General features: G+C 32.9%; 1 protein-coding gene across 1 annotated transcript in view; it reads left to right on the top strand.

Moving 5' to 3' along the window:
• The first annotated feature begins 920 nt into the window (after positions 1-920).
• LOC101888412 (semaphorin-1A) overlaps positions 921-11,144 on the top strand; it is a 620,253-nt gene continuing 610,029 nt past the window's right edge. The window contains exon 1 of the mRNA XM_059128225.1: positions 921-1,073. The gene's annotated coding sequence lies outside the window, so the exon portion shown is untranslated. The remainder of the gene's footprint in view (positions 1,074-11,144) is intronic.

The raw sequence follows: 11,144 nt of genomic DNA, 5'->3' as shown, positions 1-11,144 counted from the left end.
CATATTTAACGCGACATTGGTGCTACAAAATGTTGAAGGAATCGCAACCCTTAAAATCCGTATCAGTGAACGACAAAGTAATCGCTTTAGAAAAATGTACAAATAGGGTGACACAAGACTGCCGACCATTTTATTTTTTTTTTTAGAAATAATGTGTTCTTTTTTAGAAATAAGCCACTGAAGTCTGGTATACTATAAGCCCAAATGAAATAAAAATCGTTATTTAATAAATACCATTTGTTTCGATTTATTTAATGGGTACTGCTTCTAGTATTGATAACCATACCAAAACTACAATACATGATTACGCTCAGATTCGATCTTTCGTATTTAATCGAATCAAATCACTCACCCTTCAAAAAAATCAAACCGATCATACTCATCCGAGATGATCGTTTCGGTATGTATTGTTCAACATTAGTTCGTAAACAAAACATTCATTTGAGCTTTTTGATTGCGAACACAAAACTTCGATCAATACATGTTCGATCACAACTTTTTCGTTTGGCTTGAGCAACTCGAATGAACATGTTACATTTGACCGACTGATTGAGTTTGATTGTATTTCCAGTGTGTGTGATCAAGCCTACTCGATCATACTCATTGCAGCCCTCTGGTTCGCATATCCTATATGTAAACAGGTAGAACCTGCTTCTGAATCTATGAAAAAACTATGCGGTATCCTCAGTAATATGCATTAGTCAACCATTGAAAACGCAAGAAAGTAATGTTAACTGCCATCTAATTTTGAAGCTTAAATTGTTTACTTTATAGCGACATCTATATATCACAATTTTACATCGTCACATAGATTCCAATATCGTGCATTCGCATTGTCTATCGATAACATTTTAGGGAAGTGCACTTTGGAAGGGTGAGTACTATCGAAATTGAATTCCATAAGCCAAGTTCCACACACATTTCAATCTCATCATCGGCGAAGTAGACGTGATTTGATGTTGTGTGTTTTTATTTTCGGCAAAATAATCAAATAAATACAGAAAACACATGTGCAAAACCAACACGAGCCTCAACATTGACGTGTGGTTCGCGTAAAGCGAATGGAGCGAAGTGTAAGCATTTCAATTTTAATTGAAACTTTTTCAATTCAAATGGAGCTAACCCAACCAAAAATTTAATACGAAGTGAAAAAAAAACAACTGGTCGAATCTCTAAGACGAGAGGTGACACAGAGAAGAGGGAAATTGCAAGTAACAGTTTTGTGAAAAATCGAATTTGCAAGGAAGTAAAGTGAAAAACGCATAACGGATAATTTTGCGAACAAAAGAAAAAACAAACAAAAACAAAGAGACAGCGCCTATTGTGTTGTTGGTTATGCTGTATTTATTTTCTTTTCCATTTGTTTTACTGGCGTACAGGATATTTGGACAAAAACAACAATTGATAAAACAGAACATTTGCATACACACCTACATGTGTCAAAATAAAATAAATTTTGCCGGTTTTTCGATTGTCGTACATTGTTATTATTTTGTGTGTGTATAAAGTTTGTTTGGCCTGTCCATTCGATAATTCTTATTGGAATCGTTTCTGGTATGGGAAAGATACGAGCATGTTATGTCTCTTCTCTGGCTATCTTTTCGTATTTCTTCAAAAAGGGTTACCCTCATTTGATTAAATCAGTTGTAAAAACACTGGGAATTTCTTCTGTGAATGGCCGAGCTTTTTATTGATATGGGTGCTTTCCCAGAGTAAACAATCGTCTGGAGTGAAATAATTAGTACCTTATATATACCGAAACATTTCTCAATTTTAATTAAACATTACAACGAATCAGGATTTATTGATACCTTGCCTGACATGGTTCAGTATAAGCAAGATTGAAACTTTAATACCAATATTGCCCATTGTATATAATGCACTTCTTTCCATGGTACAATGAAGAGAAGGTAGGCTAGGTTGGAAATTGTTGTCAGTAATGAGGCCTACCTATATGGATTGTAATGTCGTAATTATTATGATGTTGAATATATAAAAAATCGCGAAAATTGAATAGCTTACGAACGAAATGAAGTAGATTGATAAAATTTTACTCAAATGTATATTATGTCTGCAGGCCCATATAACAGTTCCTCCCGAAATTCGGGATTTTGATGTTTTTAGCGACATTATTCACCGGAATTGTTTCATATTTGGTATTTGAAGTTCGTAACGGATTCTACAGCCTATGACAGAAAATTGTCTGTGCAAGTCCACGTCTTCGTATAGCCCCTATATAACGGTACCTCCCTACATTCGGTATTTTGATGATTTTACATTATTATTCACCGATTTTCTTTTAAGATTCGCATAGATCCTAATAAAACATCTACATTCGGTATTTTTAAGATTTTAACAGATTTTTTTAACGGATTTAATTATTTTTGAGAATTGCCAAATTCGTTTCAAATGGTGGAGGGTATTCAAAGTTCGGGCCGGCCGAACTTACAGCTTACAGCTTTTTTACTTGTTTTATTTTAATTTTTTTTTTTTTTTTTTTGATTTTTTAAGATATAAATTGAAAAATATAAATATGTGTAAAGTAGTAAGTGACATACTGTATATATTTTAAGGACCGAGTGATAAAATCTAGTAATTTGTGCTTGTGTTTAAGGTTTTTTATAGGGAATTTAATATTACAACATATTGTTTCAAAATCATTTAATTTACACAGGAAGCTAACTAAAGAAAACATTGTCAATGTCAATGGCAATTTTTGGCCCAGGAAATGAATTATTTATCCATGCTTCAATCAAATTGGTTTTATTTTCTAGTTTACATTCTCGGTGAACATCGGTTATCGTAACAAAACTTGGTTGTCAGTGGGGCTTTATGTGAGACCTGTTCATGGGCAATGAACTTAAACACGTCAAATAAACCCAAATTGTTATAGGCTTTTCACGCTTGTAAATTTTTAGTTTGTACATATAAAAAATCCATTTGATTTATTTTTTTTTTGAAAATAATTACAAAAAAATGTGATACCTTAGAAGAAAAAAACAGCTAAATATATTAAGGTGATGCTATTTAAGCAGCATAGCATCATGGCAACCCTATGGTGCTACTCCATCTATAACGAGAATAGTGTAAATGAAATATGTGCGATATGCGGTGATAATATGCATGTGCAAAAAAAAAAAAAAACAAACTGGAAAACATCAAAACAAAGAGAACGAAAACATAAAAGGATAAAAGTACAAAGAACAGCAATCAACTACAGAGAGTGATAACAAATGCTTATTTCAAGAGTAAATCGAAAACCCTGAGAGTTAACCTGCCTGAGAAGAACAACGTGCAAAAGCGCAAGTTCAACATTTGTTATCATTCTTCAACTGCCTTTTGTGCCCAGTGGGGGAACAACTTGACATGTGAAACAAAACACTCCTTGTTGTGTGGTCGCTCTGTCGTCGTTGACGTTCTTGCTCAAATGAAATTAACTGCATTGTCTCCCGTTTAATCGTTCGTTGGATTCAGGCCGAAATAAACGTTGAGCTAGTCTTTGTGTACGTCAATGATACGCGCGCGTTTATTGTTATTTCAATTAAGAAGACCACTGTGTGTCTGTCAGATCAGATAGAATACAGCAAGAAAAAAAATGACAAGTGAATAATTTAAGGAATTAAAGAAAAATATTTTTCTTTTCGTTCTTGCTGTAGTTCAAGTGCATGACAACAGAATAGCATAAAAAAATGTAAACAAAAGTTGATCGAAGAAAAAAGAAGCAAAAATAAATAATTCTAATAAATTGATGAAGAAAAAAACCTACCTCTCTCTTATCAATCGCTGCAGTGTTTCCAAGGAAAAGGTATAACACAAAATGTTTTTGGTTAAATGAAAAAGTGAAAAAAGATGCAAATGTATCATAATTAATTAAAAAGATAATGTAAACAATATGCTGATTATAATTGTAAGGAATCGAAGAAAAAATCAATTCGTTAATATCTTAATCTAATTTGTGAAATTAAATAATATTGAATGGAACACAAATGCTTGGTGTCTTAATTTTTATTTTCTAAAAACAATACTTTTTAAATAAAAAACTTAAATAATAGTTTATTATCCATTCCTTAGAAAATCAATATATTCAATATATTTGAAAAATAAATCGTGGGAAAATGTCGATATAATTCCACCATTATCCTCTTTTCTGAGCCATGACAAGGAAATATAAAAAAAGAAAAATCAGAAGTTTTGCTAATAGTTTCGAGAAATTTCGGATAACAACCCAAACATGGGAATTTCGGGATGACATAGTACTTTTTGTAAATAATTGAAAATGGTGATGCAGTTGTGTTAAACAATATACAAAAACATCTCAAATTAAAAAAAAACGTAATTTCCAGAAGAAGTGTATGAAGTGACAAATAAAATATTTATATAAAAAACGAAATTGAAACAAAGAAAACTTTAATTGATATATCGTAATTTTATTAAAAACGCTAACAGTTGTAAAAAAAGTGATCAATTAAAAAACACATATTCAAAAAACAAAAAAAAAAAAAAAAAAAAAAAATCAAATAAGTTTTCACCAAGGAAATGACACAGTTTTTTTTTATTAATTTGATAATAATTATGTTGGACTTGTCTTAAGCGACTAACCTGCAGAAACGACTAAAATGATTTGAGTTGTGGTTACATCTGGAAGATAATTTTGTATTTGAAAAATGTAAAAACTTGACCTCCTATTCGTTTGAAAATATGGCAAGGATCTTCAAAATATCAATAATCTAGCGACTCAATGAAATGGGACCTATTCCAACATCAAACACGTTTTATGAACAGTTATTTAGATTTCAAAAATCAATACGCTTCGGCTTGAACTGTCGGTCTATGGTCCATAAAACTGAACTACAAAATTACTCTAAAATTGACTGATAAATATTAAAAAATTGTCGAAATCAAGTGGTGCCGATATATGGAATTCATACCAAGATATAGCTAATGCGTGTGTAACTTTTAAATAGCTATATAAAATATACAAAAAGGCATTAACAAAATTTGCGGGAGTAGACTCTATATGTCTGTAATTCAAAGTGTTAACTTACTACTGATTCGATAGGAAATTAAAATATTGAAAAAAGAGGTGTGGCCAATTTTTAATACCTCAAATCCCAAACATTTAACCATATTATAAGAATATAAAGTAGCGACAAGTGCTTTTGTATAACAATTTGAAACAAAAGCAATGTGAAAACTTTTGGCAGAAAGTAATACAAAACGTTACCTGAAAGACCAAAAAAATTAATATAATCAAGTACGAAGCAGTTGATTTCGCCGAGCCACCATTTGATAAAAAACACTTTTGAAAATATGTCTACAAGTCTAGTATTCTAGTGGTATATATTTATTATGTTATTAGGAAATTGCAATATAAAATTTCCAAAAATTCCGTTGAAAATGTGTTTTAAAATATATCCATACGGAAACATGAACCTGCATCAACTGACATTGTTTGTAATAATTATGGCGAACTAAAAATGTGACTAAAATCATCAAAATACGGGATCTTTATATGAAGGCTATACTAACACGTCGACCTGTATGGGCAATTTCCTGTTATAAGAGGTGCTATCTATTACGAAGCCAAAATACAAACATTGATAGAATTTGATACAAATAATAGAAATTCAGAGTATCAGGAGACAACATTATATAGGGGATGTGCTAAAACTGTGGCCTATGTAGGTAAAATTCGATCAGGGAAGATGTTACTTATACAAAATACCAATGTTGAAACAATTCCGTTCAACAAAGTTTTTAAAATCATCAAAATTCGAACTAAGACGTGGATCTGCATGAGTAAATTTCTGTTACAGGACGAATACCAAATACAAATTCAGTTTTGAAACGTTGACAACAAATACCCAAAACGCCATCGTATAATAAAAAACATTGCAGAGATCTAGAATTTCCAAATCAAATAAAAACGTACTACATTATAGCCGGAAACTCCTCTACAATAACTTAAATGTATTGAAGATATGAATGAGGCGGACATGGACAAGTCCTGGAATACGTAGACGAATTTCGTAGAACAATATTTGGATATAAAACAGATTTACCATGCATAAATCCGTCGTATATAAAAAACATGAATTGTATCGCTAATGTGATTTCCACAGACATGACTAATATGACATAGAAATGTATGCTCATCAGGAATATATATTTTGGCGGGGGTTAAAATTAATATTTCGTGGGGTTATAAGTGGAATGAAAAATTAAAGGTGAGAATACATATAACGGTTTTTTAAAGACTTAAGTCATCGGATTTTTAGTTGATGAAAAAAAAAAATTCAGGTTGACTTAGTTCGATTCTGGCCCTAGGCTCCTTTGTTCTTTTACGAATACTATTGTGGATCGTATATCAAAGATAGAATTTCATTGACAAGTCATATTTGCTCGTTATAAAACTGTCACTTCTATTACTACCAATAAAACGTTAGTACTTGCAGTTTCATTGTCCTTTTCTATTCCGTGTTTTGGGTTTTGCACTTTCTTCTTTGCCAACTAAGGATAGAAACATTGTTTGATATTGTTATGACTAACTATTACTAACAATATAGTTTAATTGCCGACTGACTCTTTCCGATTTAGTTGTTCTCGATCTCGATCTTGATATATTTACATTCATTTGAGATACAGTTAATAAAGTTGAAATTAAACCACAATAAAATCAAATTAAAATGCAATAGAAAAGAAATATGTGAAAAGATGCTATATTTTTCCAAGTACCTTTCCTTTTTGTTATCGAAAAAATTACAAAACAAGTAAGCCCTTACAGGTTCTAGAAAGGACTAAAATAATTGTGAAATGTTTAAAACTATTTCAGTTTGTTTTTATTGCTAAATGTTCTATATTCAGAAACAATTTTAAATGAAAAAGAGGAAAATGATACAAATTGTGTATACCTAAATTGTTATATTTAAGCTTGATCTCGGTCCTTTGTAGAGTAGAATTTCATTATTTTCATTTAAAAAGTAGACTAAACTTAATCTAACTATAATAAGTACATTATTTATAACCCATAAAAATATTAATTTGGCGAACGATCTTTGATATTTTGAATGATTTGTAAGGTGTATCCCAATATTTTGAGGAATTTGTTCATTTTATTCAAAATGTTCCAGATCTACACAGATTTTACCGCAAAATATTGCGACGTAAGGCATCAATTGCCAGCTCTCCCGACCATAGACTTAGCCGAGGCCTACGAAAGTTTGGCCAAGAAGCAGTTCTTTTGGCAACAATTTGATAATAAACGTAGTAGCATGGTGCATGCTTAGTAGTTTTTAAACTATTGAGATTTGACTCAATGTAATTATCGATTCAAAATATTTCTTTTGACAGCAAATTTATTTGTCAAAAACAGAATTGTGATTTGACAGCGTTACCTTGAATTCGACGCAGCGTACACTACATCCGGTACAATGTTTTGTACCTCCGTATTACCCAAATGCGCCAGGTCCATATCTTAAAACCTAACACCAATTAACGTAGCGAAAATTTTCATTTTCAAAATTCACCCAATTGTTATATTTTCCAATCAAAAACATTCACATTTTTGTATTATTCGTTTCTATTTTCAATGCCACGGTAGAATTAAGAATGTAAAGTCATGCAATCATATGTTTACATGATGGAAACCTCATTTCTATGCGGTGAAATTGGAAAAAGTTAATTACAGAATATACAGAGATGGATATGGTTATTTGAAATGTAATTTTTTGAAATTTAGATTTTTAAATTTAATATTCAGAAGAATATTTCTTAAAATATTTAATTTTAATGCTTTCATATCATTCCCCTGAATGTATAGTTGTTAGCTGTAGGACCAATTCTCTCAACACTTCACGCAATCGCTAGATCGTGAAAAAGCCACATCCCTTTCAAATTTAAATCAAACTGCATATACAGGGTGAGATGAAAAAACTGCAACCAATTTCAGACTGCTGTCATTTCTAAGCCACTCGCCCGACAGCTGTTAAAATTATTCCAGTGATAGCTCAATATATTTTTTACAAGCGTACAAAAGCATTTTGGTGAGAATTTTCCCGAAAAAAAGTTATTCGTGATGGATATCAAGCGTGATAGTGTGATTTTTTTTTATATTTGGCTGGAAAACCACAAGTGGCTATCGTTAGAACACTCCAGCCTATAAATGTGAATAAATATTTTGTTATCGTGATACTGGTAGCGTAGCCCGACGTCAAGGAAGTGGACGGAAGAAAACAGCAACATCAGCAGAAATGGTTCGAAAAGTAAAGAAGCGACTTGATCGAACCCCTCGTCGCACTGGCCGAAAAAAGCTCGTGAGCTGAACATATAGCAATATTCCATTCGGCAAATATTGAAAAATGAGCTCGGGTAAAGCCATTGAAATTCCAAAAAGTGCAAGAAATTACACCTCAACAGAAACAAAATAAACTCAGAAGAGCTAAAGAGTTGCTTCGCTTGGCTGAAAGTGGTGAACTGCAGAGTTTGGTTTTCTCCGATGAGAAAACATTCCTTGTCTAGCAGTTTGTAAACAAACAAAATGATGGTGTTTACTTACCAAAGAGGTCAGCTGAAAATGTGCACCTTTGGTTGGCCACCAGAACTCAATCGCCGGCCATGGTGAAGGTGTGGGCCGATGGTCGCTCTTCGCTCGTATTAATCGACCATGGCATCAGAATAAATGCCGAGTATTATCGAGAAAATATTCTGGAGGGTGTATTAAAGCATTGGGCACGAAAACATTTTGGCAGCCGACATGGACATTCCAACTGGATTCAGGTTCCTCGGTTCATTTCCAGCGTATAATGGCCACCGAAATCTCCGGATACCAATCCGTTGGACTATTATGTCTGGAGTAAAGAGTATACGTCCATACACAAATTAGGACAGTGGGAAAGTTGAATATTTGTGTACGCTACGTCGAATTTTAGGTAACGCTGTTATATAGGCCATGTGTAGGCCTTGTCATTTACGTTTCTTACTTGTTTTCGAAATAAATTTGGTCAAAGCAATCTACAATTTTTTAACAGATTGTGTCAAATTAATAAAAATAAATTCAGAAATACTTTTTACAAAAAAGTTCATACATTTACATCATATTTCTAAAATGAAATATTATATTCAAGCTGCTGTTGAGGATATATACAAAAATGAAATACTGAGATATAATTTGAAATCGGGACACGAAAATAAAAATTCTGTGAGTATACAAATCATTTCATTATTTCGCAATGTTAAACGAATGTTCTCTTGTTCCGGAAATATATCGAAATAATAGTATTGGGTAAATTTTTATTTTGCCCATCGACTCCATCCGTTGTTGGATAATTCTTTTCTAGAAAATACCCAGAAATCTAAAGAAATTGGTTAAATCAGGGGCTGTTCAATATTGGATCTAATAATGTGTTAGGAGAGCTACATCCATTAAACGTTGCATCAGTTTAAATTCGGGTGTTAATTCCGTGGATCATGCATTTTAATTTCAGTTTTTTGTTTCCTCACAGTTTTGAAATAATAATATTATTTTTAATATATGCCTGAATTTGAAACGGAGATTATCTCCTCCTTATCTATCCTTTAAATAATTATTCCTAACTAACCTTTTCGAAAATACAAATTCTGACCGATATTCATGTGAATTCTCTGCAAATGATTTCCTCGCTGTATATCCAACTATTTTATTTGGTCCAAAACAAAGACGAATCTTTTGTTTATAATAATTTTGGTATCTCAGGCTAGTAGTATTGCTTATGTCATTGTCGGCCCGACTGCTCATAGTTCTGTGTATAGGGTCATGGTTCGTAAAAAATGTAACATAATTCGACTTGTACCCATGTGAGATCTATTATTTGCACGTACGTATGTGTATTTGACCAATTAAAAATTTCTTTGTTTTTTAATATCCTTAATTATAATAGGAAAACAATGCCTCCTCCGGTTTTGGCTTTCCCTTAGAAAACATCTCGCGTTAAGCAGATATCTTTTATGATATTAAGCAACCGGTTAAACATAGTTAAGATTCATTCATTCTGCATAACAATTCCCATATGATTCCCCAAGATGTTGCCATGGTATTCTTCAAGTGCTAAAGTGACACTATAATGGAACAGTTCTGTTTTCATTAAAACCCATCTCCTTGACTGGTATCATTATAACCAAGTGAATGCATGGTGGTGGCAATGATGTAGATGGAAGGACCATGGCATTATTATGATCATGAGGGAGGTAGTGGTGATGGTTGTGATGCTGATGATGACGATGAAGTCCTTTTGTTTATCATTGCTGTTGACGATGAGAACAACTACGACTGACTGACTTATATCTGTATGGCATTTCTATACATTTCGTAAAAGGGACGAAAAACTGATGGGGCTTTCCTTTTTTTCATTGCAGCCCTTGGCCCATAGAATTCATTCGTTTCTTGTTTTTCTGATGTTTTATTCTTCATAAATTATTCTGAAAACCCTGCGGGTTCGACTGTTTTCTTGCCATTTTGTTCGTGCTTTGCGCTGGCTGTATGGGGGTTGGAGGAGCCTTTTTTCGGGGAGCAAGCATAGTTGGGTATGTCTCTGTGTAGATTATTCCCCACACAATTCTTATTTTCTCCTTTTTAACTATGTTTTATTGTTGTTTCAAAAAATAAACAATAAAAAAGCGTACAAACGAAAGAACGAATACTTGAGCAAAGTTGTCCTATACATACCGACTTCCATTTGAATGTATGTGTATCGTGTCCTTTACACTGCTTTACATACGTTCACATGCACACATACCATTGCATCGACGAACGTATACATTCAGCAGCGCTTAACTTTTGGGGAACAGGCCGATGCCAAACCTCCCTTACACTCTCTGGCGTCCTGCCATTTGTGTATAAAACTATGGCCAGAAAATATATTTTCCTTTACCTCCTGCTTCTGCGGCGGCTCCAGCTGTGGACGATGGCGTTGTTGTGTTTTTGTTTTTGCTGGGGTCTATGACTGCAGTCACAGTCCTGTCATTTGTGTTTTATTTTATTTTGTTGGTGTTGTTGTTGTTTTCGTTGATGACAGTATTTTTGCTTCTCTTCCAGTTCATCGTTCGAATTTTTTCTGGTTGTTGTTTCCATATCATCATCTCTGGCATGGATTTTCCCAACCAAACAGTCC

Source organism: Musca domestica, unplaced genomic scaffold (assembly GCF_030504385.1).
Source record: "Musca domestica strain aabys unplaced genomic scaffold, Musca_domestica.polishedcontigs.V.1.1 5, whole genome shotgun sequence".
Taxonomy (NCBI): domain Eukaryota; kingdom Metazoa; phylum Arthropoda; class Insecta; order Diptera; family Muscidae; genus Musca; species Musca domestica.
Note: the sequence above shows the minus strand (reverse complement) of the source record. Positions and strands in the feature narration are given on the sequence as shown.